The sequence below is a fragment of the Dermochelys coriacea genome, chromosome 4 (genome assembly GCF_009764565.3).
Source record: "Dermochelys coriacea isolate rDerCor1 chromosome 4, rDerCor1.pri.v4, whole genome shotgun sequence".
Taxonomy (NCBI): domain Eukaryota; kingdom Metazoa; phylum Chordata; order Testudines; family Dermochelyidae; genus Dermochelys; species Dermochelys coriacea.
The window spans coordinates 59958297-59985880 of record NC_050071.1 but is presented as its reverse complement, the minus strand read 5'-3'; the positions used below and the strand labels follow the sequence as shown (position 1 = coordinate 59985880).

The 27584-nt window shown below is 44.9% G+C and overlaps 1 protein-coding gene across 6 annotated transcripts in view; it reads right to left on the bottom strand.

Annotated features, from left to right (window-relative positions):
- The window catches only part of FHIP1A (FHF complex subunit HOOK interacting protein 1A), a 147794-nt gene extending 125132 nt beyond the window's left edge, over positions 1–22662 (bottom strand). For 3 of the 6 annotated variants that reach the window (XM_038398819.2, XM_043513132.1, XM_038398821.2), the window contains exon 1: positions 22181–22310. The gene's annotated coding sequence lies outside the window, so the exon portion shown is untranslated. Of the gene's footprint in view, positions 1–7283; positions 7672–21410; positions 21640–22180; positions 22311–22548 lie in introns of those variants that run through there. The other 3 variants (XM_038398816.1, XM_038398820.1, XM_043513131.1) reach the window with 3 other exon arrangements.
- Between the last annotated feature and the right edge of the window lie 4922 nt (positions 22663–27584).

Sequence of the window (27584 nt, the reverse complement as noted above, 5' to 3'; positions counted from 1 at the left end):
CACATTTTTCAGGAACATAACTAAACGTTAAGCAAGGAGTCACTATATATCTACACATATCATGCCTCCTGGACATTCAAAGAAGAATTTGATTGATTTAAAGAGATTCCAATATTGATAGCTGCATAAAATCATTAGCAAACTTTTTCTAATAAAATTATCTGTCATATAGAAGATATAAATTGTGCTTTCTAAGTGGTACTAAGTAAACACTTCTCAGGCACTCATCTTGGTATTCCAGGCTCCAGAAACCTGAATCCTTATCAGGCAATATTGCCAGTGTGTACTTTTACCATTTCTCATTCATCTCATAAAAAAAAATTTTAAGCACTAGTGGGGTGGAAAAAATATTTCCGTGCCTCTGGATACCACTGGATACTTTGACTTCTCTCCTCTTTACACACGGATAAATCCTCCCTACCAAGGATGGACTTTGCTCATCTAATATACTTTTAAGAGAAAATATTTTGTTTTTGGAGTGCGCCAAATGGCAGGTACCTTAAAAAAACAAAACAAAAACACCCCACACTCATTGAAAAGAACACATACTCATTTTCTAAACTGGAGCACTGAATGACACACCACCCTTATCAGAAAAAATAAAAGAGTAAAATAAGAAGTCATAGAAATACTGGAGACTGGAAAAACTACATTAGTTATAAAAAGTTACCGAGTGAAATCCGCACTTCACAAAATCAATGGAATTTTGACATTGACTTAAGTGAGGCCAGGAATTCACCCATGGTTTAATATACTGAAATGTGTTAATCACAGTAATGTCTACTTTTTTTATATTTGTAAGACATTGGATTCAACCAGTATTCTGAAATATTTCAGAGTAGCAGCCGTGTTAGTCTGTATTCGCAAAAAGAAAAAAGGAGTACTTGTGGCACCTTAGAGACTAACAAATTTATTTGAGCATAAGCTTTCATGAGCTACAGCTCTCTTCATCGGATGCATTTGGTGGAAAATACAGAGGGGAGATTGATATACACACACAGAGAACATGAAACAATGGGTTTTATCATACACACTGTAAGGAGAGTGATCACTTAAGATGAGCCATCACCAGCAGCAGGGAGGGAGGGAGGAAAACCTTTCATGGTGACAAGCAAGGTAGGCTATTTCCAGCAGTTAACAAGAACATCTGAGGAACGGTGGGGGGGAGAAATAACATGGGGAAATACTACTGACCGCTATTCCTACCTACATGCCTCTAGCTTTCATCCAGATCATATCACACGATCCATTGTCTACAGCCAAGCTCTACGATATAACCGCATTTGCTCCAACCCCTCAGACAGAGACAAACACCTACAAGATCTCTATCATGCATTCCTACAACTATAATACCCACCTGCTGAAGTGAAGAAACAGATTGACAGAGCCAGAAGAATACCCAGAAGTCACCTACTACAGGACAGGCCCAACAAAGAAAATAACAGAACGCCACTAGCCATCACCTTCAGCCCCCAACTAAAACCTCTCCAACGCACCATCAAGGATCTACAACCCATCCTGAAGGACGACCCATCACTCTCACAGATCTTGGGAGACAGGCCAGTCCTTGCTTACAGACAGCCCCCCAATCTGAAGCAAATACTCACCAGCAACCACACACCACACAACAGAACCACTAACCCAGGATTGCAACAAAGCCCGTTGCCAACTCTGCCCACATATCTATTCAGGGGACACCATCATAGGGCCTAATCACATCAAAAATCAACTTTTAATTGAGAGTGTGAATCTGATGACAGTCACTGAGGAAAAAACTATAAATACAGTATGGAGCATATTGTCATTTTGTAGTCACTTCTTTTACTACAATTGCACTTTAATAATTAGTCTCTCCTTGCCATAACAAGGAAAGCATTTCTTCTAGGGAAGATCATGGTTTTCCCCAAACTTGTATTGTTTTTAACTCTAATTAGCAAGACTGCTGCAAACTCAACCTGGGATTAGAAGAATCCAGGTGGTTCTTTCTACTACTTTCACTGTGACTTGTAATAGAGATTCTACAATCAGAATCTGCTTCCTGACAGTAAAAATAACTGACTGTTTTACGGATTATGCATGAGGCAGAATAGGTGTGAGCTCACTGGGCCATCCTGTATCCATGTTGACTCTGCAGGACCAAGGTGTAAAATCCTTGTGGTTTTCCCCCATAAAACAAACACAGATGACTCAAGCAGTAGATTTGCTGAGTAAGGAGGTGTCCTTTTCATCTTCACTCTTGTAATTGCAGAACTTTTTTGAAATACAAATCTAACTTTTTCCAGGATATAATTGTGGAGTATGGTATTAATTCTAAATTTGAACACTTCATACTATCTTTTATACAACAGGTTCTCTCTCTGACCCAGAAGGAATTGGTGAAGCAAAGCCTGCCAAGCAAAGCCTGTGCCAAGCCTGCCACAATTTTGGGATGTATAAGTAGGGGCATAGCGAGCAGATCGAGGGACATGATCGTTCCCCTCTATTCGACACTGGTGAGGCCTCATCTGGAGTACTGTGTCCAGTTTTGGGCCCCACACTACAGGAAGGATGTGGATAAATTGGAAAGAGTACAACGAAGGGCAACGAAAATGATTAGGGGTCTAGAGCACATGACTTATGAGGAGAGGCTGAGGGAGCTGGGATTGTTTAGTCTGCAGAAGAGAAGAATGAGGGGGGATTTGATAGCTGCTTTCAACTACCTGAAAGGGGGTTTCAAAGAGGATGGCTCTAGACTGTTCTCAATGGTAGCAGATGACAGAACGAGGAGTAATGGTCTCAAGTTGCAATGGGGGAGGTTTAGATTGGATATTAGGAAAAACTTTTTCACTAAGAGGGTGGTGAAACACTGGAATGCGTTACCTAGGGAGGTGGTAGAATCTCCTTCCTTAGAGGTTTTTAAGGTCAGGCTTGACAAAGCCCTGGCTGGGATGATTTAACTGGGACTTGGTCCTGCTTTGAGCAGGGGGTTGGACTAGATGACCTTCTGGGGTCCCTTCCAACCCTGATATTCTATGATTCTATGATTCTATGATCAGCCACACTATCACAGGCTCGTTCACCTGCGCATCTACCAATGTGATATATGCCATCATGTGCCAGCAATGCCCCTCTGCCATGTACATTGGCCAAACTGGACAGTCTCTACGTAAAAGAATGAATGGACACAAATCAGACGTCAAGAATTATAACATTCAAAAACCAGTTGGAGAACACTTCAATCTCTCTGGTCACTCGATCACAGACCTAAGAGTGGCTATACTTCAACAAAAAAGCTTCAAAAACAGACTCCAAGGAGAGACAGCTGAATTGGAATTAATTTGCGAACTGGATACAATTAACTTAGGCTTGAATAGAGACTGGGAATGGATGAGTCATTACACAAAGTAAAACTATTTCCCCATGGTATTTCTCCCTCCCACCCCACCCCCCACTGTTCCTCTGATATTCTTGTTAACTGCTGGAATTAGCCTACCTTGCTTGTCACCATGAAAGGTTTTCCTCCTTTCCCCCCCCTGCTGCTGGTGATGGCTTATCTTAAGTGATCACTCTCCTTACAGGTTTCAGAGTAGCAGCCCTGTTAGTCTGTATTCACAAAAAGAAAAGGAGTACTTGTGGCACCTTAGAGACTAACAAATTTATAAACCCATTGTTTCATGTTCTCTGTGTGTGTATATAAATCTCCCCTCTGTATTTTCCACCAAATGCATCCGATGAAGAGAGCTGTAGCTCACGAAAGCTTATGCTCAAATAAATTTGTTAGTCTCTAAGGTGCCACAAGTACTCCTTTTTTTTTTTATTCTGAAATACTAAGTGCTGAACTGTGACTGGGGGCGGTGGATGGGAGAGGTCAGATTTTCAATGCCGATCAAACTTGTCACGTAGAGTAGATAAATATAAGACAGATAAAACTCCATAAGGTTAGTCAAAGTCAAACCTTTTCCTCGTTCACTTTCTTCCTTTAATATGAAAGACATAAGAAACTATAACAACTTTAACATAATAAAAATAAATAATAATTCTAATAATAATAGAATAACTATAACAACAAGGATTTGGGGGATGGTGGTGGGGAAATCAGATATAAATTAAAACAGTTTTTTAAAAAAATAAATTTATAATTAAATTTGAAGTTATAACAACTTAAGGCCTAAACTTATTATGATCTATTAAAATCATTTAAAATTGTATACAAAAAATAGTATTAAACAATACATGTTTGGTACTGAAGAAAGCTAGCGACTTCCAGTGGTTTGTCTAAGCACCTGGAAACAGAGTTTGTTGAACTGCTAAACCAGCTTCTTACAGCAGTAGCCTATTCTGCACGTACAGAGAGATATCTTCTTCATTTCAGTTTATTCAATTAGTTCAGTTCAATGACTAGTTCATTCAAAGTTTAGAATCTGATTAGGAGTTGAAAACAAACTTTTCTGTTTTTTCCTCTTCCAGTCTATTAATCAAAACTAAGCATGAAAGGATGAGATCTACTCTTTCTAAAAATCTTGAAGGATATGATGACCTAAGTTTCCAATATGCTGCACGACTGTGCAGCTGCTTATTAAGCCCCGCACAGGGGCTGAGGCGGGGAGAAGCACCCCACCCCGCCGGTCAGCATGGACTTGCCATGGCCGGGGAGAGGAGCCCCTCCCTCAGTCCGGCCCAGTCTGGCCGGAGCTGTCACAGCTGGGGAGAGGCGCTCTGCCCCAGCCCATATCTGCTGCAGGGACAGAGAGCTGGGGGGAGTCCTCTTTCTTCCCACAGTCTGCACCCCAAACCCCTCATCCTTGGCCTTACCCCAGAGCCTGCACCCCTCTCCCCCCTCATCTCTGCCCCAGACCTGAACCCCCTCATGCACCCGAACCCCTCATCCCTGGCCCCTCCCCAGAGCCTTCACCCCCAGCCAGAGCCCTCACCCCCCGCCCCCCAACCCTCTGCCCAGCCCTGATGTGTCACACATCACCTCCATATTGGTGCACATAACAAAATTCATTCCACACACTGACATAAAAAATTAAAGGGAACACTGATGGTGACCAGAAACGAATCAGTTCAATTCACTCACTACTTTGTCTAATAAGTAGTTTTAAATGCAAAACATGTTTTGATACACAAGAAAATAAAGTTTATCTAGGACATTTAAAATAGCTTTATTTACTAAACACTACTGCTATTTTTGTGCATTTTTAATTGATTTTGAGTTTCCATATGAACAGACCTTGACATAAATAAATTTAAATAAAACAATCATTTAGTAACTAAAAAATGCATCATTCACCATTTTCTAAACTTAATTTTTACTTTTTTTATTATGAATCTAAATAAATGTAAATTAAGCTATATAATTGCTTAAATCAATGTGTATAGAAATAGCAATGCACCAAATTCAGTATAAAGGCTATATTTAGTTGCCAATCAACAAGTTTTAGTGGTTACAACCAATGAGAATCATCTCTCTTTGGGAAACTAACTAAGAAATTCAAATGCAAAACAAAATTAAAATGGATTATTTAAATCAAGGTTTCCTGCTTGCTGGTTTCAATCATGATTAAAATTGGTGATTTAAATCAATCCACCCTGCTCATTGTACCCTAACAGTGAAAGAATTTTGTTCATGACTCATTTTACCAAGATGACTTGAATTGCAACAGAAGTCATTTAGGCCTTAACATTTTGATTGACTTAGCTACGCTGCTCCCTCGAGTGCCATAGCTTTGCTGATCCAAGCTCCAGTGTGCATGCAAACAGGTCAATGGAAGAATGCTAAGGGAGGTGGATTACCTAGCACAAAGGAAGAAACGCTTCACTTGCTGTAGGAAAAATCTACACTACAGTGCTACAGCAGCATAGCTGCACCATTGTAGCACAGACATGGCCCCGTAGGGAAATCCTTCCAAATACACTTATAAAACTGCTAGATTAATAATCATACATAGATCTATGAAATTCTCATTTTTAAAAAACAGTTTATCATTAGGTGACAAATGCAATACATCACAAATGCATTTTGTTAAACTGTCTTAATTATTTTTGTTTGTATCATAGTAAATACACCATTTCAAAAAAGCTTTGTTTTTTTTCAAAGGAGTGATTATAGGGATTCTAAGAAGAAAAAGATAAAGGACATTTAAACTGTACACAATTGATCCAACACACACTTACCCTCTAGCCCATCAAGGGCTATTCATTTAAACCAGGAGCATCAAAACTTTGTTTAACGGAAGGCCAAGTTAGCAATTTTCCAGGCCCCAAAGGCTTCGTCTGCTTTCATGTACATTGGCAACCTCAGGCTCATCCGCTTAGAGAAATTTTGCAAAAACACATCTCATCACAGCTAACAGCAAACAGCCTGTCCAAGTTGGGAAACTAGCAGAGATTGACCGCAGGCTGTCACCAGTGTTTTAACAACCGTGCCATCTAACCCTTCTCAGAGCAGAGCTAATCACTATCATGTTTAAACATGTCTGCAATTATTATTGGCAATGTTGCCAGCATTGGTAGGGCTGAGGGTGTCAGCAACAGTGGGAAATGTCCAAGCAGTACTCTCTCAATTTTGAATATTATGACTATGAAATCATTTTAGTTCCTCACCATTCAAACACATTTAAGAAACTAATGAAGTTTCTAATAATTTATTTGAAACCACAAGGCATTCTCCCCTAAGTGCACATGCACACATAAATGAATACTAACAAAAGTTAGGAATTTGCATCAAAGGAAAAATATGCTACTCTGAACATACCTTGTTGCAGTTAGAAATTGCAAGCATCAGAGGTATGCTTAGAGCTAAGCACAAAGCTATGTCTTACGCCAGTGGTTCTCAACTAGGGGTACGCAGAGGTCTTCCAGGAGGTACATCAACTCATCTAGATATTTGCTAGTTTTACAACAGGCTACATAAAAAACACTAGCGAAATCAATACAAACTAAAATTTCATATGACTTGTTTATACTGCTCTATATACTATACACTGAAATGTAAATACAATATTTATAGTCCAATCACTTTATTTTATAATTCAATGGTAAAAATGAGAAAGTAAGCAATTTTTCAGTAATAGTGTGCTGTGACCATTTTGTATTTTTAGGTCTGATTTTTTAAGCAAGTAGTTTTTAAGGGAGGTGAAACTTGGGGTTATACAAGACAAATCAGACTCCTGAAAGAGGTACAGTGGTCTGGAAAGGTTGAGAGCCACTGTCTTACGCATCCCTGCGGCGAGTGGTACAAAGGGGAACAAAGAAAGGTAATATGGGAAGAGTCCCAAAAGCCAAAGAGAAGTGGAACCCACCATTCCTCTTGACCCCAACCTCCAAGCATGTGAAATCCTCTTGCACTAAATCTATGCCATAGTTGTTCCAAGGGTACTTAGGTGAGTAGGTAGTCACTTAGCAGCAAAGCTGGGAACAACTACTATGTACACCATCCACCTTTCTGAAAAAGTGGTCATACACACAGCTGCATGTCCAGGCCCACCGACTGGGGGGGGGGGAAAGAGAAGAAGGGGAGAGGGCAAAGAAATGGGGCAATTGCCCAGGGGCCCAGTCAATTTAAAACAGCCCAGGGGCCCCTGGCCACCACTGCTTTTAAATCACCCAGGTGGGCCGCAGGGCTCAGAGGCAAGGCCGTGGGGGGAGGGGGACAGGAAGAGTCAGCCACCTGCCCTCCCCAGACACCTGCTCGGGGCACTCGTCCCAGCAGCCAGCCCCAGCTAGGGAGAGGAAGGGGCGGGACCAGAGCCAGAAGGGAAGAGGCGGGGCCAGAGCCTCTCCTCTTCCAGACACGTTGTCCGATACAGCGCAGCAGCTGCTCTGGGGCTCAGCTTCTCTAGGGACAGTGACCGAGCAAGCCAGAGCCCTCCCTGGCATGCTCATAGTCGGCTCCTGTCCCGGGAACCTGAGCCTGGGCAAGGCATGGTGTGGTGACAGCGGTAGCCCTCTCCCTGCCCAGAAACTGAGCCTTGGTGGGGGTGACCTGCTGCTGTTGCAGCCAAACACACAGGGGGAGCCTGGCCGGCACAGCAGGAGGACAGAGCCCCCGCCCAGGTAACGAGGGATGGGGGAGAGTGCGGGGGCCCAGGCTGGGAGGAGTCACATGGGGAGGGTCACGTGTCTCCCCCTTAGCTGGTGCCTCTCTTTGTGTCCTTCCCACTAGTCACCTCTGGCAGGGCTCCTAGGTGTGCACGGGGTGGTACTGGCGGCAGTGAAGGCAGCCGGGCGGGCACATGGAAGCCCTGGCCGTGCCAGAAGAGCACACTCAGCGCGCAGCTGGCATCTTGCCAAGCATCAGCAGCGCAGCCGGCAGCATCTTGCCGGGCACCAGTTAGCGCAGGCACAGCACCGTGCAAATGTCAGGTGGACTTGCCCACGCGAGCTGGGGGCCCACTGACTGTTCTGTCCTGGGGCCTGGAATTGCTATCAGCAGACCTGTGCATGTCACTCTGGGAGCCATTAACTTTTATTCCCCAGCTGCACCTCTCTCCGAGAAGAGAAGGGTATTGCACAAGTAGAGGAGAAAATAATTGGCATATCTTCTAAAAGGAGCCATGTTGGCAGGCGGAGGAGGGGAGGCAAGGCACCACGATGGCAGTACAATTTCCTTTCCTCGATAGATCCACGTGGGATTTGGAATCCATACCCACACCTCATGCACAGACCAGTTCTAAGAAGGATAATTGTCAGAAGCTCGAAGAGATGAGTTTTACAGGGCTTACTTTGGTCATCCTTGGATTTTTCTTAGGGGGTATGATTTGGCCTTATGATATTATGCACCATAGGCTATATTCTGATATACAAGCATAATTTATTTGATTTACACACATGCTTAAAGAAGAAACATCACCATGTGTAGCACAATAAGTTGTCCCAATGTAACAAGGCATTTTAGCTTTGAAGTGTAATTATAAAAATAAACCTTCCTATTCAACATTGCTTTCTGTGCTACCTGCTTACTTTCTCAAACATTTCTAGTGCAGTTAATGCTGTAATGCCAGTACAGCAGTGAAGAACCAAGCTGAATTTTATTCTGCCTTCCATATCACAAACCAAAATCATTAACTGCATTCTAATGGCAAAATCTTTCCTACTGGTAGTAAGAAGCAAAAAGAACACAGCTTGACTTTCAGTTCCCAAGTTGAGTACGCATACCTAGTAGTTAGAAAGACATTTTTTTAATTAGGCCTGATCTACGCTACAAAGTAAAGTCAATGTAGGTCCATTTGCATTGACCTAGTTATGCATGTGTCTACACTAACATTGGTCTCCCATCAGTGTAAGTGGCCTGGTTGGCGATGTAGTAGAACCTAAGGTTGACACAGCTTCAGCATAGACACTGCATTACTTGTGAAACTCTAACCATCCTCCAGCACCTGTCTCACAATGCCTCTATCCCTGCAATAGTGAACACTCAGTTCATAGTTTTGAACTCCACTGCCCTGATTGCAGAGACTGGAAGCCTGCCCCATCTTCTAAAACCCCTATGTGCTTTTTTTAAAATGCCTTTTCCTGATTGCCCACCTTGGTCAACACACCAAGCAGCTTACCTTTGTTGCGTGCCCTGCCTAACCAACAAACAATGCCAGCTCCACACACACAGAGCTGCCTGGAATAGGAAAGTAGTATTGAATTGCCTCAGATTGTGGGGAGCAGAAGCAGTACAGGCACAGCTACAGACAAGCCACAGAAATATTGACATCTATGAGAAGATTGCCCTGGGGATGCTGGCAAAGGGGCATGACAGGGATCAGCAGCAATGCTACATGAAAACAAAGGAACTATGCCAGGCAGACGAGAAAGCAAGGGAAAACAATAAAAGATCTCATCCTGCCCTGGAGACCTGTTGCTTTTACAGGAAACTGCATGCCATACTTGGTTATGACTCCATCAGCGCCCCACATACGAGTGTGGCTATCTTGGAGGAGCCCAAGATAGAGAACCCTGTGAGGAGGAAGACACAGTGGGGGACTCCAACCATGCTGTAAGCCAGGAACTGTTTGAAACTCCACAGGAGTCAGTCCTGGCCGACAAGTGCAGGTGAGCCTGGTGATAAAGGGGAAGGAAGTGTGGGTAAGCGTGTACATGCATTAATCTTAAAATGTGAATTTTGTTTTTCCTTTCCTTCAGACCTCATCTCTACTCCCCCTTTCCTCTGCTTTTGTTCCCCATTTAAAAATAGCACTTGGCGCTTTTGCAAGTTAAGACAGGTATTGACTTTTCATTCCTTTACTGGTATGTTGCTAGAAAAGGAGTGAGACAGCATCCCTTCCTGCATCCCCCAAATCACTGCCTGTTAAAATAGTGCAAATATATTCATTGCCACTTCACGATTCCTGTACCCAGGGAGAGGGGCCAAACTGTATAGCTACATACAGGGGTGCTGGAATAATATTTATAGAGGGGGTGCTGATGATGGAAACCAAGTTTTTGGTGTTTGTTATTACTTCTTTAAGCCAGGAGGCATGGCAACTACCTGCATCAGAGCACCTCCCAGCCAGGTCATACTCACCACAGTTTGAGCTGAAACCAGGGGCTCCAAAGTTAAAATATCAAAAAGCATTTCTTATTAAGGATATTTTTAGGAATAATACAAGGGAGTTTGAGACTTAGCTTTCCCCTTCCATTGTGACTGTAAAATCTAATGGTGTATTTTTTTTTTTTTAAATCAGCACCTTCTGGTGTGGACGCATTGAGGTGTCTCACTTGGGGCACTGGAACAGGGGGCCCCCCAGGCCCTCCCACTTTTTGAAAGTGGATGAGCTTGGCTTGTCTATTTTTCACCACAGGTCCGGCCCTTGGCCCCTCCTCTTCTGCTTACCTACCCCCATAGTCAGGTCGGAAACTGGAACCTGGCCCAGATAAGAGCAACCCAGGAAGCCCAGGCAATTGTGGGGAGCCATGGACCTTCTACCTAGGTTTGCCAACTTTCTAATCACACAAAACTGAACACCCCTTCCCTGCCCCTTCCTCACCCCTTCTTCGAGGCCCTGTCCTTGTTCGCTCCATCCCCACTCCCTTCATTGCTTGGTCTCCAGCCATCCTTATTCACTCACTTTCACCGGGCTGGGGCAGAGGGCTGGGGTGCAGGAGGGGGGTGAGGACTCCAGCTGGAGGTGCGCGCTCTGGGGTGGGCCAGAAATGAGGGGTGCAATGTGCAGGAGATGGCTCCGGCCTGGGGTGCGGGGTGAGGACTCCAGCTGGGGTGCAGGCTCGGGGGGGGGGGAAGGGCAGGGATGAGGGTGGGATGCAGGAGGGAACTCTGGGTTGGGGTCAGGCGATTCAGAGTGCGGCAGTGGGGTTCAGGCTCCGGCTGGGGTGTGAGCTCTGGGGTGGGACCAGGGATAAGGGGTTTGGGGTGCAGGAGAGGGCTCAGGGCTGGGGAAGGGGGTGGAGTGTGGGAGGGGGTGCAGGCTCCAGGAGGGAGTTTGGGTGCAGGAGGGAACTCCGGGCTGGGAAGGGGATTGGGGTGCGGGAGGGAGTTCGGGGTGCGGGGCCCTGGCAGCGCTTACTGCCGCAGGAGCGGGGCCACAGATGGGGCAGGGCCTTGTGGCCCCCCCACTTTTAGGAGGAATCTGTCATCCCACCTCCAACCATCTTAATGTCTGACCCTAATCAAGAGGAGAAGTTTAGGGAGGATATGTACCAGAGGTCTTCCAAGTTACAGCTACCTCAGACTGATAAAAGGGCTTGAAGGGCCCTTCATAATGAGACTATGGAGAAAGACAGAGACTAGAGAGGTCTGTTGCTGGAGAACAGGCTGAGGGATTGGGAGGTGCAGTGGGAAATGCTCCAGGGCATAATGGGTTTGCTCAAGCAGCAAACCCAAGTGTTTCAGACCATAATTGACCTACAGGTCCAAAGAACCTAGATTCAGCAGCCTTTGCAGTCCTAGGAGAACTCCATGTTTGCTGCCTTCTACACTTGCTCCCCTCCCCACCCCCACACACACACATTACATGTGGCACCGCAATATACATTCTTACCCCTAGCACTCCATGCCGAGACACAAAAAGTGACATATACTAACCTGTAAAACCACAGATTGGTGTGTATGTATGTAGCCACAATGGATTGCAGGGAGCTACTGTTTACAAACATGGACAAAAATGTTTATTATTTACTTCCATTTCAATTTGGGATTGTAAACTGTGGTTCAACCTCAGTTTGTGTTTGCACCCTAAATTTGTTAACTGCTGATGTGCACACAATAAAGCTATATATTTGTAAAGTCAGATTATCTCTATTAGTTCACACCAAGCATTGTAGAACATACAGCAGCAGGAGGCAAAGAATCAACCACGTTTGTAAATGTACACCAAGCATTAGAGAATTCATAGAAACATACAGAATATTATACAATACACAAGGCAAACTCTGTTTCATGAAAATCAACAGAGAACGCTACTGTTGCTGTTAAAATGCTCCTTTAAAACCTCCCTCAGTCACATAGCTCCATGGTTGGCTCTTCTAATAGCCCTTGTCCCTGGCTGTTCAGATTCAACAGACAAGAGCCAGTCAACCTCTCCCCTCCACTTTGGGAGCAGCGTTTCCCCATTCACTTCACAGATACTATACAGGACACAACCAGCAGCTATAACCACTGGGATGTTTTTCCTTGATGAGATCCAATCTAGTCAGTTAACACAACTAGTAACCCCTCAGTCTACCAAAAGCACATGCAACAGTTATTCTGCACCTGCTGAGCAAATAGTGGAATCTTTCCGGCCAGCATATGACACTGTGAGCCAGGGGAGCCTGAGTCCCACAGAATATCTCGGGGCATTTCAACATCTCCAATGTCAATGCACAAGTTGGAGAAGAGTGTCCCTGTTTGCAGCCTTTTTTTTTTTGAAGTCCTGTGTTTTTAAAGATGCAGTCATCATGTACCTTCCCTGTCCATATTAACATCAGTAAAGCATCCCTGGTGATCCACTAGCATTTGCATAATCATAGCAAAGTAGCCCTTTCTGTTAATGTACTCTGTGGTAAGGTGGGCCAGTGCCAAAATAGGGATATGCGTGCTGTCTGTCGCCCTACTGCAGTTTAGGAAACCCACTGCTACAAATCTATCCAATATATCCTGCATATAAGCAAAAGTCACATTCCTGTGTAGCAGAAGATGACAATGGCTCCCAGTGTGGATTTTCCAACTCCAAAATGATTGTCCACTGACCAATAGGAATTTGGTGTTGCAAGTTTCCAGAGCGTGATCCCAACTTGCTTTTCCACTGTCAATGGAATACTTTTCCACTCATTTTGGTGTTTCTGCTCTGGAGGACTGGAGCACACTTGACACATAAATCCAGGAATGTGGCCTTTTGCATCCAAAAGTTCTGCAGCCACTGCTAGTCATCCCAAACCTGCATTACGATGTGATCCCACGACCAATCAGCGCTCATTTCTCAGGCCCAAAAATGGTGCTCCACTGTGAGGAGCTGCTCCATGAATGCCAGGAGCAACCTGGTATTGTTTTTCACTATGACCATCAGTATCACCCATCTCTGTATCACAATCCGAATTGTAGCAGTACCCCCTGAGGATGTGCAAATAATGGAGAATAGTGCATCCTTGTATTAGCAATGCACAAGAGAATTGTCCTTAGGCTCTGCAATCTCCATATTTCTGTCATAAAGATGGCAGATATCGAAATGAGCCCCATGGGACAGTGGGGGTTTTAAAAAATGGCATGAAGTTTATGAGATTTGGAGATTATTATGGGATGTGGAAAGTAGCATGTTGGGAACTTAACCCCTACCTGTCAGAAGTCTCTTTTGACTCACTACTATCCCACAAAGCACTGTAAGTGTCCCAAAAGGCATTGCGCCGTACTGCAGTGAGGGGCATAGTAAGATACCTCTGCAAGGTGTACCACACTTTCCATCAATGTCACACTGATGCATGCACAGTGCCAAAACAAGCAGCCAAGTCTGCACATGCCCAAACAATACACAAACTTCAGCGGCTGTATGGTGATTTAATTTGCATCGACTGAATTTTGTAGTATAGACATAGCCTCATAAACTGAGCAAGTTTTATATGCTCACAATGAAACCTAGAACTAATAACTACTATGTGAAACCAAATGAAATGTACACACTAGAGATAGATCCAAAAATATAGCTCCATTAGCAACAGTTATTCATTTTTAATACTTAAGTTGTTGCATCCTAATAAAAAACTTAAAACTAACCAAAAAGTTTAGTTATTAGTTTCCAATGTTATTTTAGGGTACACACACTAGTTCTAGAACACTGAAATGCGACATTTCAATTTATATTTCAGATCCTGACCCATCTCTCACTACAGCCCTTCAAAAGTACAGCTAAAAACATGCAAGTTTGCTCTGAATTCATGCAAAACATGAAATTTTATATGCAGTCACTGAAACTTATCAGAGAATCAAAGCAGGTCCAGAGCACATAGCCGTTAAAACATCAGCAGCCAGCCTAATTCTACCACTCCCACCATGGCTTGAATTTGAAGCTGGCTATGTTGTAGCCCAAGATAGAAGCCTGCATCTTACTGGGGCTTTTCAATCGCATTAATCTAATTGAGTCAACATGATTAAAAACATATACCACCTCTTGGTTATATCTGTACTAGAATTTTTACCTAGATATGCATGTATCCTGTGTGTCCTGGAACAAATGTTTGAGGAGTGTCCACTCTAGATCAGCGGTTCTCAAACTTCACTGCAACGTGACCCCCTTCTGACAACAAAAATTACTTCATGACCCCAGAAGGGGGAGCAAATCCTGAGCCTGCCTCAGTCCCGCCAGCCCGGGCGGTGCGGGGAGGGTGGGGAGCTGAAGCCCAAGGGCCTCAGCCCCAGCTAAGGGTGGAGGGAGGCCTGTAAACTGAGCACTGCCACCCAGGGCTGAAGACGAAGCCTGAGCCCCACCACTCAGGGCTGAAGGCCTGGGACTTTGGCTTCGGCCCTGGGCCCCAGCAAGTCTAACCTCAGTCTTGGCGACCCTATTAAAACAGGGTCACGACCCAGTTTGGAGTCCTGACCCACAGTTTGAGAACCCCTGCTCTAGACAATAGCTGTGTTGACTGCCAGAAGACACCAGCTTCTCTGCTCTATTCTCAGTAATACCAGCTGGAAGGATCAGTGTTTCTGAGTGCAGCTGGGTTTGATTCTGGAGTAGTCCCAAGTCTTCACATTGTGCTGATTTGATTTCTAAGCTTGCACTCTGCCCTGCATGGATGCTGCTGGTGCAATACTTAGGTCACATTAACATAGTCCTCTTCAAACAGAACTACGTTTACACTGGGTTTGAAGATGAACTAGGTAACTTTTAGTTCACACCAACAGTGTCACACAGGGAAGTTAGAGCGCAACATTTTCATTTACTCTGCAATTCACACCCCCACCATAGCACAGCAGAGTCAACCCCTGAGACAAAGGGTTACCAGGACAATGTCCTGCGAAAAGGGTAATGAAAAACAGTATGTACCAACTATACTAGGGACACTATCTTTGCTCTAAATGTGGAAACAGTATGCCAATGCTCACTTAGCACAGGGATGAGTTATGTTTGAGAGAGAATGGAAGAGCCATAATAAGTTTATCCCAGGATGTACTCCAAGCCAAATGATTAGAGTTAAATATCGGAGTGTGCAACTCAAATAAGGGGTAGCCTATATTCCACACCACCACCAACAGCTGAAAAAAGATTGTGCTACAAGACTTTCTGTGAGAGTGGCTGAGGTAGTGTTTGTAGTGTAATCGTACAAGATATTCAAAGGTAAGAGCAGCAATATTTGTATACATAAATCAAATATTTTAAGAGTTGTGTTATATATTGAAAAGACCTCAATACTTCTCAAGTGAACAGCTTCAAAAGTTTAGCTTCCAAGGGAACAAAAAGTCAGTAAACCTGAACAGTTACAAATATGCACTCAGGGGTATAATTAGCCTTTCCTTTGAAAGGAAAAAGCAGAAACAGAATTTTAAAATTCAAATTTGGTGCGACAGACTCCAATAAATCAATGTCAGAAGCTGTCTTCCCAGTTTCTGAGTTCTCAGTTATTAGAAAGGCTTGATACCATTTAAAAACAAACAAACAAAACCCACAGTTTTATTTTTAATAATTTGTAATCAGCTTCCAAAGTCAAAACAAATTATAAACTCCCTTCTTTTTTCCATACACATCTCATCAATCTCTTTTGCTCAATAAATAGATAAAAAAATGTCAGTAGTAGAAAATGGTTGAGCAAATCTATCTAGAGAAAAAACAACAGAGAAGGGCATCCTAGGGTTCTGGCAACTCTGCACTGCAACCATGTTCTCCACCACAGCAATGTATCAAAGGGATAGTTTCCCTTTGCAACCACTTGTACTTTGAGAGACAGACTTCCAAACTTTAAGTTCTTTCACCTTCTCCTCCTCCAGCCTCTCTCTAACCTCCACATACATGAAGCCCAACTAGCGATGGACAAAAAACACAGTACATTACAGAATTAGTCCCAGAAATCAGTTCCAAGCAGGCAGACCCCTGCACCTGTGCACAACAGCCCTTCTGAAGTTTATGGGACATTGTGTAGACAAATGGAATAATCTGCACAAATCCAACTGCAAGATCAGAGCCGAAATCAGAAATTTTTTTCACCTTCCAACCCATAATTTCTTCCTCACTTGTTTTTACAAGTTGTATTGTAGAAATTACATTAACATCACAAGATTATAATCCAAAATGAGCACAGAACTCTATCAAAATTCGCAGAAATACTGAACTGATGATTTAACAATATTGTTTTATTGCTTTGACTTGGCAAACCTGTCAATTGAGAGGTCAAGTAATGTCAATTGATCAACTATTATTTGACCACAGTCAAATATCATCAAACATTTCAGCAAGAATCTCCTGATGTACACAATGTTTTGATTGTATTATGTATATTTCCATTTTTCAGAACTTAATTTCATTGTGTTTTGCAGTTTCAGAATTAAAATATGTAAATTAAGAAACTTGGTTTTTTGTAAATAGGTATAAATAAGGATAAGCCTATTGGAAACCATAAAGTCTTATTCTTTTTTGTTATTGTTCCAATAAATCAGTTCTTTAAGATATATGGACCATTTTTGACATTTGACAATATATTAATTAATATTTGTCTGGTCATCTCACCAATTATTTATGGACCGGTCAAATGCTCAACCTTGTATATTACGACTAGGTAAGAGACCTAATTTTGATTCTGTGTCTCTTATCTCCCCCTTTCTCCAAAAGCTGGAAATACTGTAGAGGCATCATCCTTAAGTCCTCAGCAAGTGAGGCCCCAATGCTGCAAACAGCTCCATGTGGGTGCATGAATCACTGAAGTTAAGTGGACACTGTGTGGACACAGAGGAATGGAGCACTGTGCAGGATCGGGGTCTTGCACTGTTCGACAGCAACCAACTAGGTAAAGAGCAGCACTGCCAGCTACTGAAGAAGTCCATTCTGGCTCAGCTGGGAGGAAGATGGCTACGATTTGGAAACTTAAAGGGACACAATAAATTAGAAATCTAGTCTTTTGTAATTGTTCAAAGTAGTAGTGGGAGACCAGTATTTCTCAAACTGAGGGTCCTGACTCAAAAGAGCATTGCAGGGCGGTCCCCAGGTTATTTTAGAGGGGTTGTAGTATTGCCATCCTTAGTTCTGCACTGCCTTCAGAGCTGGGTGGCGGGACAGTGGCGGCTGTTGGCTGGGCGCCCAGTTCTGAAGGCAGCAGCAGCGCAAAAGTAAGGGTGGCAATACAATACCATGCCACCCTTACTTCTGTGCTGCTGCCTTCAGAGCTGGGCAGCCAGAGAATGGCGGCTGCTAATTGAAGGCCCAGTTCTGCAGGCAGCAGTGCAGAAGTAAGGGTGGCAATACCACACCATTCCATCCTTACTTCTGTGCTGCTGCGAGCAGTGGCTCTGCCACCTTCAGAGCTGGGCTCCCAGCCAGCAGCTGCTGCTCTCCAGTTGCCCAGTTCTGAAGGCAGAGCCGCCACCAGCAGCTGCACAGAAATCAAGGTAGCAGTACCGCAACCCCACACACAATAACCTTGTGACCCCTCCCCCCGGAACTCCTTTTTGTGTTAGGACCCCTATAGTTACAACACCGTGAAATTTTCCGATTTAAATAGCTGACATCATGAAATTTACACTTTTAAAAATCCTATGACTGTGAAATTGACCAAAATGGATCGTGAATTTGGTAGGGCCCTACCTACTTGTTTGGGGGATTTTACGGTAACGCTTACCTATTTTTAAGTTTCAGAGTAGCAGCCGTGTTAGTCTGTATTCGCAAAAAGGAAAGGAGTACTTGTGGCACCTTAGAGACTAACAAATTTATTAGAGCATAAGCTTTCGTGAGCTACAGCTCACTTCATCGGATATATTTGGAGTGTTTTCCTGCTCTTTGTTGCTGGGTGTTGCATGCAAATAACGGAAACCAACCAACCAACCATAAAGGGAAAACATGAAAAAGACTATAGTGCTGCCAAATACACAAAGTTATAGAAATCATAGCCATTGATCCTGGAAGGTCTTCCATGCTGGGAGATCTTTGTGCCAATGCAGAGCCCCATTAAAGATAATGGGCCTCCACATGGGCACAACAATGTACATCTGTGGAGCATGTTGTAGGTCCAGGACCTTAGGTGTCACCTGCAACAACAATTGACAAAAGAAACGTCACACATTAGTGTGATTTTTAACATATTGTCAAACATTTTTGGCAGTGTTCCTTTAAGAATCATAGAATCATAGAATATCAGGGTTGGAAGGGACCCCAGAAGGTCATCTAGTCCAACCCCCTGCTCAAAGCAGGACCAAGTCCCAGTTAAATCATCCTAGCCAGGGCTTTGTCAAGCCTGACCTTAAAAACCTCTAAGGAAGGAGATTCTACCACCCTCCCTAGGTAACGCATTCCAGTGTTTCACCACCCTCTTAGTGAAAAAGTTTTTCCTAATATCCAATCTAAACCTCCCCATTGCAACTTGAGACCATTACTCCTCGTTCTGTCATCTGCTACCATTGAGAACAGTCTAGAGCCATCCTCTTTGAAACCCCCTTTCAGGTAGTTGAAAGCAGCTATCAAATCCCCCCTCATTCTTCTCTTCTGCAGACTAAACAATCCCAGCTCCCTCAGCCTCTCCTCGTAAGTCATGTGCTCTAGACCCCTAATCATTTTTGTTGCCCTTCGCTGTACTCTTTCCAATTTATCCACATCCTTCTTGTAGTGTGGGGCCCAAAACTGGACACAGTACTCCAGATGAGGCCTCACCAGTGTCGAATAGAGGGGAACGATCACGTCCCTCGATCTGCTTGCTATGCCCCTACTTATACATCCCAAAATGCCATTGGCCTTCTTGGCAACAAGGGCACACTGCTGACTCATATCCAGCTTCTCGTCCACTGTCACCCCTAGGTCCTTTTCCGCAGAACTGCTGCCGAGCCATTCGGTCCCTAGTCTGTAGCGGTGCATTGGATTCTTCCATCCTAAGTGCAGGACCCTGCATTTATCCTTATTGAACCTCATTAGATTTCTTTTGGCCCAATCTTCCAATTTGTCTAGGTCCTTCTGTATCCTATCCCTCCCCTCCAGCGTATCTACCACTCCTCCCAGTTTAGTATCATCCGCAAATTTGCTGAGAGTGCAATCCACACCATCCTCCAGATCATTTATGAAGATATTGAACAAAACGGGCCCCAGGACCGACCCCTGGGGCACTCCACTTGACACCGGCTGCCAACTAGACATGGAGCCATTGATCACTACCCGTTGAGCCCGACAATCTAGCCAGCTTTCTACCCACCTTATAGTGCATTCATCCAGCCCATACTTCCTTAACTTGCTGACAAGAATGCTGTGGGAGAGCGTGTCAAAAGCTTTGCTAAAGTCAAGAAACAATACATCCACTGCTTTCCCTTCATCCACAGAACCAGTAATCTCATCATAAAAGGCGATTAGATTAGTCAGGCATGACCTTCCCTTGGTGAATCCATGCTGACTGTTCCTGATCACTTTCCTCTCCTCTAAGTGCTTCAGGATTGATTCTTTGAGGACCTGCTCCATGATTTTTCCAGGGACTGAGGTGAGGCTGACCGGCCTGTAGTTCCCAGGATCCTCCTTCTTCCCTTTTTTAAAGATGGGCACTACATTAGCCTTTTTCCAGTCATCCGGGACTTCCCCCGTTCGCCACGAGTTTTCAAAGATAATGGCCAAGGGCTCTGCAATCACAGCCGCCAATTCCCTCAGCACTCTCGGATGCAATTCGTCCGGCCCCATGGACTTGTGCACGTCCAGCTTTTCTAAATAGTCCCTAACCACCTCTATCTCTACAGAGGGCTGGCCATCTCTTCCCCGTTTTGTGATGCCCAGCACAGCAGTCTGGGAGCTGACCTTGTTAGTGAAAACAGAGGCAAAAAAAGCATTGAGTACATTAGCTTTTTCCACATCCTCTGTCACTAGCTTGCCTCCCTCATTCAGTAAGGGGCCCACACTTTCCTTGGCTTTCTTCTTGTTGCCAACATACCTGAAGAAACCCTTCTTGTTACTCTTGACATCTCTTGCTAGCTGCAGCTCCAGGTGCGATTTGGCCCTCCTGATATCTTTCCTACATGCCCGAGCAATATTTTTATACTCTTCCCTGGTCATATGTCCAACCTTCCACTTCTTGTAAGCTTCTTTTTTATGTTTAAGATCCGCTAAGATTTCACCATTAAGCCAAGCTGGTCGCCTGCCATATTTACTATTCTTTCGACTCATCGGGATGGTTTGTCCCTGTAACCTCAACAGGGATTCCTTGAAATACAGCCAGCTCTCCTGGACTCCCTTCCCTTTCATGTTAGTCCCCCAGGGGATCCTGGCCATCTGTTCCCTGAGGGAGTCAAAGTCAAAGAGCAGGGCAACACAGGAAATACCTTATCAGGACAGACCAATCAATTGGTCCACATTCTCAGGCATTTTAGCTCTATAAATTATTGTACTCTATGGTTCAGTCTGGAAAGAGGTGGGGATTGTAAGCCACAAAAAGAAATGTGGAAACAGCCTGCTATGGGATGTGATGAACTTCCTTAGCAAAAATCTGTATTACAACATAAACAACAAACAGAAAACAGCTCCCAAAGGGAGAAAACTGATTAACCGACGCAATAATCTCTTGTGTAATTTAACAAATAGTGGTATAAATGCTCCAGAGGTCTGAATTACATTTATATGGTGAAAGTAATCTTTGAAATAAATGAGTATTTTCTTGTATCCAGTACTAGATGTTTTGCAGAAGAATAGTCAGTGCTCAGTGTCTCTGCTATCAGAGAAGTTTGTGGCTAAGGCTGTGCAAGTTACAGTGCTAAAGCAGGCGGTTTGCGTTAAAAGAGGGAAACCTTTCTTCCCTTCAACCAAGAAGATAAAGGCGCTTAAGAGGGAATTATTTCCAATGACCTATATAATTTCATCAGTCCTCCGGCTGCTATTCGTAGAGGCGATCTAACGTCCTGATGAGATACAGTCAACAGCACAGTCCTTCGCGGGAGAAGCTAGAGAGCCGGTCCAACCGCTTGGGAAATGGGACAATGATCAGCACCGAGCTCTAACAAACAAAAGGCGGTAGAAAAGCGTCCTCATGTTTCACCAGCCCCGGCTCTGTCCCTGCCCCCGGCATCGTGCGCCCAAGTGGGGGCGGACTGAAGGAGGCCGGTTTGGTTCGGCAGGGGCGGGGCTGGGCTGAGGCATCGCTGCTGTTGCCACACGCAAGGTCAAAGCGGCGCCGGCGCCGGCGCCGGCCCAGCCCAGCCCTCCCCTCCCCTCCGCCAACGGCAGCGCGACCCACGCGCCGCCCAGCAGCCGCGGGCGCAGGTGACGAGCTCCCGAGCCCAACTGCAGCGCGGGCCCGCGCTTTGGCTCAGGAGTGGCGCATCCCGTTTCCGCCCGCGCGGACTAGTGCGCGGCGCCGCCTCCCTGCCCAGCTCGCGGCGTGGGGGGAGATCTCGCCTGCCCCGGGGCCCAGCCCCTGCAGAGCCCCCCACCCCCACCCGCCTCGGGGCGACTTCGTCCCCGCGCATCCCCTCCCCCCCCCCCTCACAGCACCTGGCCCGCCCCGCCGCCCCGGGCCCGTAGAGCCGCCCCAGGCCAGGGGAGCCCCGGAGAACAGCCCCCCCGACACACACACACACGTGGGCGCCGCTCGCCAAACGAGCGAGTCAAGCGCCTACCTGGCTGGGGCCCCCTCTCCGCTGTGGCTCGGGCCGGAGGAATCGCGGGAGCGGCTCGGCCGCCGCGGGAAGAAGGGGAGATGCAGGCGGCCGCCTCTGGCTCAGCTGGCGCCGCGGGAGGGGCAGGAGGCGGCAGCTCCCAAGAGCGGCAGGTAAATCCCTCCTGGTTGTTAAGCAATAATCCTCCGGCGCTGGGGAGGAGCCGGAGCGGGGGGACAGTTCCCCTGCAGCCCCCGGGGCGGTTACACCGGCACCTCCAACTCGGGGGGGGGGAAGCTCGGAGCCTTTCAATAGCCCCCACAAGCCACTTGGGAATAACAATAAAGTTTGTGTAACTAGGAAGCCCGGGCCGACTGTGTGTGACTCACCTCGAGCCCCAGACTCCCAACAGCGGCAGGAGGAGGCGGGGCTGAGGTGGAAGCTGGCCTGCCGCAGCGTCCCCTGCTGCTGCTGCGCCCCCTTCAGGCTGCCCTGGGCAAGCGTGCCACCCCGCCGTAAAGAAACTGAGCGGCTGCCGTGCCTGCTCCAGGTGTTTACGAATGGCACGGGATCCTTGAAACGCACAGGGGACGTTGCCACTGAAAGTGTGTGGAGCTAGGATGATGTTCCAATGTCAAGTGTGACCCCCCCCCCCAGGGAATTCTTGTACGTTTCGACCATATTTCGGCATAAATCCATTCTACCCTACTTCTTTTTTTCCATACCTTGGGGGGTTTTTTTTAATTGCATCGGAGCCTATCTTTCTCTTTGATTCGTCTGAGTAAATGAAAACCAAATATGGACCTCGATGTGGCGTTAATTTTGCTGACAACTGTGCCTTCATAGATACAGAAATATTTATTGTATTATTGTCTGCAGCTCAACCCGTTATCTCAAGTATTCCAGGAGTGTAACTGAAAGGACATGAGCTTTCGTGAGCTACAGCTCACTTCATCGGATACATTTGGTGGAAAATACAGAGGGGAGATTATCCGATGAATTGAGCTGTAGCTCACGAAAGCTTATGTTCTAATAAATGTGTTAGTCTCTAAGGTGCCACAAGTCCTCCTTTTCTTTTTGCGAATGCAGACTAACACGGCTGCTACTCTGAAACCTGAAAGGACATGCTTTATACAAAAGTAGAAACAAACAGTACATTACAGATGAACCCATAATCATCAGACCCCACTTAAAATGATGCAACAATCCACAATATTTGTCAGTAACGGAACACAGGAGATCTTATCCTGCAGCCAGAATTCCCAGGAGTAGCTCTTATTCATGTGAGTAGTCTTGCGGTAGCCTCTGACAGTAAGGGCTTCAGGATAAGACCTACTGATTAACAGGGTAATGAGGTTTCACTGTAATTGTAGGAAAGAACATATTTTTTGGGAGGAGGGAAATTAAGGCATAATAAATAGGTACATATATTATAAATAATATCTACATTTGATAAGATGGGGGAAACAGGTAATTATTTGTACTGATACTGTTATGGTGGGAGTCACTAGATGACGTTGTTACACACAGTGCTACAAATGCTTTTTTCTTAGCCTGAGGAAGCTGTTCAATCTTCGAATGTTTGTATTGTTAGTTGTGTGATGCTGTTTGTCTGTGGAGAGCTGTGATAAGTAGTAATCAATGGTGTTTGCTCTTTACCTTAATATCTCTAACTAGATTCAGTTCTTGGTGCAGAGTTCACTGGGAACCAGGCACTGGTGTTTTGACTGAGATTCCTGAGAGAGGGAGCCTATTTAATATTTGACAAGATCTCTAAAGACTAGTCTGTATATAAGATAAAAAGTAGCGCTAAGAAAATACCCAGACTCCATGTCACTGAGCTCTCTTCCAAGAGGCAACTAATGTGGCAGGCCTAGGACAAGTGCTAACACTCAGCAGAGGGGTGACAATATTAATGACCGTTTCAAATCTGAAAGAGACATTAGTCTAAGGTACTTATGTCTCATATTTTGAGAAAATTCCACCCCAAATACCTTAGTATAACAATGATAGACTACCTTCATGAGAAGTTGCCATATTTATTACACATACTACATTTTTCCTTTAAAAATAATATAGCTGTATGAATTGGAACATCAGGATAGTGATCCCAAACCTGTGAATATGGCTTTACCATCGATCAAAATAGGAAGAGAAGATTAAGGTAAAAGCTCATTCAAATAAAAGTGCAATATAATTAAATAAAAATAATAAATTCAGTAAATTCCACGTATATGAGAAGAGTCCTTCCTAAAAGATCTATACAATGAAAGATTAATTTATTCATTTAGATTTATTGCACCTCTCAGTAACTTCTAGATCCTTACAAAGTATTTTGAAACCACATTTACTAAATCAGTATGTCAAAAAAATAGTTAAAAGGATCTCTCCAAAACCCTTCTCCAGCCCTAAATAAAACAATTGCCCCAAAATCCCAGACCTCTACAGAACGTATACACCTGCAATCTATAAAAAATTTCCTTCAAGCAAATTTTCTCTGCCACTGCCATATCTACCAGTCAGACCGCCTGACCTGAAAAAGACTGGGAGCATGACTTGAAGGTTCACTAAGTATAGGCTCAAATGAAACAAGGAAGGAAGCAAATTCCAGAGACCAGAACTCATCACTAAGAATATCCTGCTCCTGTCTCCTTTTTGGACTTGGACTGGGTATTAGTTCAAGCACATTGAATAATTGCAAATGTCCTGCTATCATCCAGAAAGAGACCCTCAAAAGGCCAGACCAGAGGTAGGGGAAGAAAAAGTGGATGGAACCTGGGAGGCAGTGACCATGAGATGGTCGAGTTCAGGATCCTGACACAGGGAAGAAAGGAGAGCAGCAAAATACGGACCCTGGACTTCAGAAAAGCAGACTTTGACTCCCTCAGGGAACTGATGGGCAGGATCCCCTGGGAGAATAACATGAGGGGGAAAGGAGTCCAGGAGAGCTGGCTGTATTTTAAAGACTCCTTATTGAGGTTACAGGGACCAACCATCCCAATGTGTAGAAAGAATAGTAAATATGGCAGGCGACCAGCTTGGCTTATCAATGAAATCCTTGCTGATCTTAAACACAAAAAAGAAGCTTACAAGAAGTGGAAGATTGGTCAAATGACCAGGGAAGAGTATAAAAATATTGCTCAGGCATGCAGGAGTGAAATCACGAAGGCCAAATCACACCTGGAGTTGCAGCTAGCAAGAGATGTTAAGAGTAACAAGAAGGGTTTCTTCAGGTATGTTAGCAACAAGAAGAAAGTGAAGGAAAGTGTGTGCCCCTTACTGAATGAGGGAGGCAACCTAGTGACAGAGGATGTGGAAAAAGCTAATGTACTCAATGCTTTTTTTGCCTCTGTCTTCACGAAGAAGGTCAGCTCCCAGACTACTGCACTGCATGGGGAGGAGGTGACCAGCCCTCTGTGGAGAAAGAATTGGTTCGGGACTATTTAGAAAAGCTGGACGAGCACAAGTCCATGGGGGCCAGATGCGCTGCATCCGAGAGTGCTAAAGGAGTTGGCGGATGTGATTCCAGAGCCATTGGCCATTATGTTTGAAAACTCATGGCGATTGGGGGAAGTCTTGGACAACTGGAAAAAGGCTAATGTAGTGCCCATCTTTAAAAAAGGGAAGAAGGTAGGATCCTGGGAACTACAGGCCAGTCAGCCTCACCTCAGTCCCTGGAAAAATCCATGGAGCAGGTCCTCAAGGAATCAATTCTGAAGCACTTAGAAGAGAGGAAAGTGATCAGGAAGAGGCAATCAGCATGGATTCACCAAGGGAAAGTCCATGCCTGACTAATCTAATTGCCTTCTATGAAGAGATAATTGGCTCTGTGGATGAGGGGAAAGCAGTGGACGTGTTGTTCCTTGACTTTAGCAAAGCTTTTGACATGGTCTCCCACAGTATTCTTGCCAGCAAGTTAAAGAAGTATGAGCTGGATGAATGGACTATAAGGTGGACAGAAAGTTGGCTAGATTGTCAGGCTTAACGGGTAGTGATCGATGGCTCCATGTCTAGTTGGCAGCCAGTATCAATTGGAGTGCCCCAAGGGTCGGTCCTGGGGCCGGTTTTGTTCAATATCGTCATAAATGATCTGGAGGATGGTGTGGATTGCACCCTCAGCAAGTTTGAAGATGACACTAAACTGGGAGGAGAGGTAGATATGCTGGAGGGTAGGGATAGGATACAGAGGGACCTAGACAAATTAGAGGATTGGGCCAAAAGAAATCTGATGAGGTTCAACAAGGACAAGTGCAGAGTCCTGCACTTAGGACGGAAGAATCCCATGCACCGCTACAGACTAGGGACCACATGGCTAGGCAGCAGTTCTACAGAAAAGGACCTAGGGGTTACAGTGGACGAGAAGCTGGATATGAGTCAATAGTGTGCCCTTGTTACCAAGAAGGCCAATAGCATTTTGGGATGTATAAGTAGGGGCATTGCCAGCAGATCGAGGGACGTGATCGTTCCCCTCTATTCGACATTGGTGAGGCCTCATCTGGAGTACTGTGTTTAGTTTTGGGCCCCACATTACAAGAAGGATGTGGAAAAATTGGAAAGAGTCCAGTGGAGGGCAACAAAAATGATTAGGGAACTGGAACACATGACTTATGAGGAGAGGCTGAGGGAACTGGGATTGTTTAGTCTGCGGAAGAGAAGAATGAGGGGGGATTTGATAGCTACTTTCAACTACCTGAAAGGGGGTTCCAAAGAGGATGGATCTAGACTGTTCTCAGTGGTACCAGATGACAGAACAAGGAGTAATGGTCTCAAGTTGCAGTGGGGGAGGTTTAGGTTGGATATTAGGAAAAACATTTTCATTAGGAGGATGGTGAAGCACTGGAATGTGTTACTTAGGGAGGTGGTGGAATCTCCTTCCTTAGAGGTTTTTAAGGTCAGGCTTGACAAAGCCCTGACTGGGATGATTTAGTTGGGGATTGGTCCTGCTTTGAACAGGGGGTTGGACTAGATGACCTCCTGAGGTCTCTTCCAACCCTGATATTCTATGATTTAGGTCATCACAGGATAGAACCAGTAACTTCAACTACACCCCATAATGAACTGTCAGCCAGGGCATGTCACAATGCACATGTGTAATATTTTGTGTGAAACATCACTTTATAAACAGGCCTGTGATTTCTGTATTAGCTGTTATTTCCAGATGTTTTAAGGTATAGCCCCATTCAATAATCCGAAGATAATTACAATAAGATCCATATCTGAAAAAGACACAACCTCCTCCTAAGTGCAAATGATAAAATGTGCTCTTAGGAACAGCTGCCATCTGAGTAATCAGGAGCAGACTGGGATCCAACAAAACCTCCAGGCTGTGAACCTTTGAAACAGTGGGCATACTCTCTCAACCAAGGATGCTGATATCCCAATTCTTCCATTTGCTTCTCCCATCCCTATAAGCATTTTTCCTATC